The 3,692-nt window shown below is 52.3% G+C and overlaps 1 long non-coding RNA gene across 1 annotated transcript; it reads right to left on the bottom strand.

The window, feature by feature from the left end:
* Positions 1-390: 390 nt before the first annotated feature.
* On the bottom strand, positions 391-1,536 carry LOC131096142 (uncharacterized). Its single transcript, XR_009115965.1, has 3 exons — positions 1,403-1,536; positions 929-1,046; positions 391-551 (listed from the first exon to the last, which is right to left on the bottom strand). It is a non-coding gene; the product is annotated as an uncharacterized LOC131096142 (long non-coding RNA).
* Positions 1,537-3,692: the final 2,156 nt, after the last annotated feature.

The raw sequence follows: 3,692 nt of genomic DNA, 5'->3' as shown, positions 1-3,692 counted from the left end.
ATTACTACAAAGATTAAGCCCATCTAGGAAGACAAAAATACCTCCATAGATATGTAAATAGGATTACATCCAGAAACAGATAAATATACATATAAAAATAGATGTATGTATCTATACAAATAACAATATTCCTATTTTAAAAGCCATATAACAAAAATTATATCAAAAGTGATACCTACACAACTGTATCCATAGGAAATAGAAATTAGCACAGATATAACAATATCCATGTATACATAAATAAATTTATACGCATATAACTAATTTCAAACATGTATGTATATATTTACATACATATATATATATGATACATTCATGGCAAAATAAATACACATAAATATAAGAATATACACATGGAAATAAACCCATACAAATACCAACCCACATAGGGAAATACACACATAATAAACCCTGTCTACGTTCAAGTCTGTGTATCTGTAAACAGCACTCCAAGCAGAGGGATTCCAGCTGCCCCACCTTCAAAGCCTCTCCCTCGGTCTCCTCCTCCCGTGCAGAGCAGCTCTCCTGGACAGCGACAGCAGATGGGACATCTGGGAAGCAAAGGGAACACTGAATGAGTATGGGGACCTTTCCCTTGGCAGCAGCTGCACTTCCATCAGGGAAGAGGAAATGTCAGAGCCTCCCCAGGAGGGTCGGAAAGAGAAAGCAGCCGAGCGGGCCAGGCTGTGGTGAGCGCAGCCGCGGCGGGACTGTCCCGCAGCCCCGGCAGCCCGGCAGAGCCGGCACAGCTCCCGGGCCCTGCCGGCACAGCTGCCTTGCCCAAGGACAGCCCCTGTGCCAGCCGGGGCAGCTGCGCTGAGCAGCCCCAGCACGGGCAGGGCCCGCTCCTGCCCCGCCGGGCAGTGCCCACGGCCGCAGCCCACGGCAGCCTCAGCCCCAGCCTGCCTGCCCGGGCCTGTGGCCTCACCCGGGCTCTCTCCAGGCTGGCAGCAGCAGGTCCCCGTTCACTGCTCTTGCTGCTGGCCTTCAGCTCCTCCCTGCTGCCTCCCGTCAGTCTCTGGCTGTCCTCAAGGTCTTCCTTGCAGCTGGGGCAAAAGTGGAGGCTCTGGAATTGCTTCCAAGGCCTGACAGAGCTGCAGTCCCGGAGCCCTCTGTGCTCCCTGCTGGCCCCCTCCATCCCCTCAGCCCCGCCATGCTCTCGGTGAAGCCCCAGCCCCCTTCAGTTTCTTCAGCCCCTCACAGTCCTCTCACCCCCCTCAGTCCCTTCTGAGCCATCCCATCCCCTGAGACCCGCCACCCCTCAGCCTGTGCCACTTCCCTGTCACCTCAGTGCCACCATGGCCCTCGGCTGCCCCACAGCCCTCAGCCCCAGCAGCAGCTCAGGGTCACCGTCCCTTGGGCGCCACCGCCCCCTCAGCCCCCTCAGCCCCCTCAGTCTCACCGTCCTTCAGCAGCTCCTCAGGGGACAGTGCCTGGGGCCAGCGGCAGCTCCCACCGCTCCAGGGACAGCCGGGGCTGGAAGTGCTGCTCCGCCCGGCCCGGCCGCCAGCTCGGACCCAGCACAGGGACAGGGGACACGGGGCACCGGGGGAAAAGCAAGAGGTGAAAAAGGCAGCCGAGGGGGGAAAGAGGTAAAGATGCAGCCTGGGCCTACACAAACATCAATCTGTCTAACTCTGAAAATCTATAAATGTAAATTTATAATAAAATATTATTATATCACTTCTCTAACTGTATACATATTCATATTTAACTATACAGATATATCAATATATGCCCATATAAACAGAACATTATCATAAATGGAACTATAACCACTAATAAATAGAACCATAGAAATCTATAAACATATCTACAAACAGAGGAATTCTACCTGCCCGATCGTCACAGGCTCTCTCCTGTCTCTTCCTGCCATGCAGGGCAGCCCTCCTGGAGATGTTGGTCAGATGCCATCTGGGAAGCAAAGGGAACGCTCAGTCAATATTGGCCCTTCTGTACCTTTCCCTTGGGCAGCAATTGTCCTTCTACCATGGGCTGTCAAAGATGGCCTGAAAGGCAGACTCTCACTTGGCAATTGGAAGCAATCTGCCCTTAAAAGAACAGGGACCATTCCAAGTGTTCAAAAGTGTGTTTCAAAACATTCAAGTATCTCAATAGTCTCAGCACTTGCAGTGCAAAGGGCACTCAGGAGAGCTTGAAACACAGACAGTCCCAGCTGCCACAAGGAAGCCCAGCCTTGTTCTTTCTCTGTGCTGACAGAGACCTCAGTCCTCACTGAAATGGCTGAAGCTGAAGGTGCTGGGAGCTGAGTCATGAACCAGCTCCATTACCTGGCATCTACAGACTGCCCTCTGCAGTGAGCAGCAGCTGCTGCAACTCGACCATCAGCTCTGGCAGGAAGGGCTGGGAGGGACAGAGTTCCCTATGAGGCCTGCAGGCTGCACCAGCTTGGCTAAGGAGTGGATCCACAGTGCTCTCTCTCTCCTCTTAGGCCTCCCTAATCAGGGGTCATTCAAGCTTTTCCTTTTGTTACTGGAGTTACTGTGATTTTTCTTGTGGGTCAGGACCAATACCAGCAGACTGTTACTACATTTAGTCTGTGATTTGGACTTCTATCTTGACTTTTTGCTCTTTTTTTCCCCTGTTCCTTCAAGAGTCGCTTAGCCTGGCCTCCCCTGGCACCCTGCAGCAAATTTATCTACCAACTTCAGCACAAAACTGGGACACCTGGCTTGGTGACACAACTCCCACAAGGTCAGGTTTATTCCCTGCTCTCTTGCCCCAGCAGAAGACTCAGTGTCAGAGCCTCTGGAGAAGCGTGGAGGGCAGGGCTCAGGCAGGTTGTGCCCGTGCAGGATTTGAACTCAAGACACCAGGAAGCACCAACCCTGCTCAGAGCAGCCATCTCACAGCTCTCTAAACCAGTGTGGGCTCTGTCCTTACCAGGCTCCTTGGGCTCCTGGGAACTGTTCCTGCAGCTCTTGGTGCCAGGCAAAGCTCCCTCTGCTGCAGCTCTGTTCACAGGCTCCCCGCCTGAAGAATCAGGGCCAACACCAACATTGCCCTGAGCAGAAAAACAGAAAGAAAGGAACCCGAAGATCACTCACTATTTTGCTGGAATCATATCAGGGATACAATAACTCCTTCTCCACTCCCAAAGGACATGGAGCACAGAGGAGGGAACACTGCCCCCACGGTTGACATGACAAGCTTTTTAAACTCAGGATTCAGGGGACCTAGGTGAAACTGAAGCTCTTACAGAATGACCTTTGAGACAAAAGGGGAATACAGAAAACCAGAAGACACCAAGCGAGGGGATGTGTCCTCACGCTCTGACCCTGCCTTATCCCAGAGCTGTGAGAAATCAGCCAGCACAAAGCCAGGGCTCTCCTTGCTGCCAGCACAGCTGCCAGCAAGGGCAGAGCCCGCTCCCAGCCCTGCCCAGGGCTGTGTGCTGCAAACCCACAGACAAAGCACACATTTCTGCCTGGGAGTCTCAGCATCCCCAGCCAACCGCTCACACAACCCATCACAAGGTGCTGCTTCTCGGAGCCCTCTGCTGCTGCCCCATGTGTGTCACCCAAGCAAACATTTATGCAGCCAGGGTATTTCTAGGATCACATTTGTGATCAGTGGCAAAAATCTGTAAAACGGGAGAGTAGAAAAAAAACAACCCAAAAGGCAGGAAAAGCCAGACAACCAAGTAGTGTTTCTGTTCCACTGAGGAAGTA

The sequence above is a fragment of the Melospiza georgiana genome, chromosome Z (genome assembly GCF_028018845.1).
Source record: "Melospiza georgiana isolate bMelGeo1 chromosome Z, bMelGeo1.pri, whole genome shotgun sequence".
Lineage (NCBI taxonomy): Eukaryota > Metazoa > Chordata > Aves > Passeriformes > Passerellidae > Melospiza > Melospiza georgiana.
The sequence above is the reverse complement of the archived record's forward strand: the minus strand, read 5'-3'. Positions and strand labels throughout refer to the sequence as shown.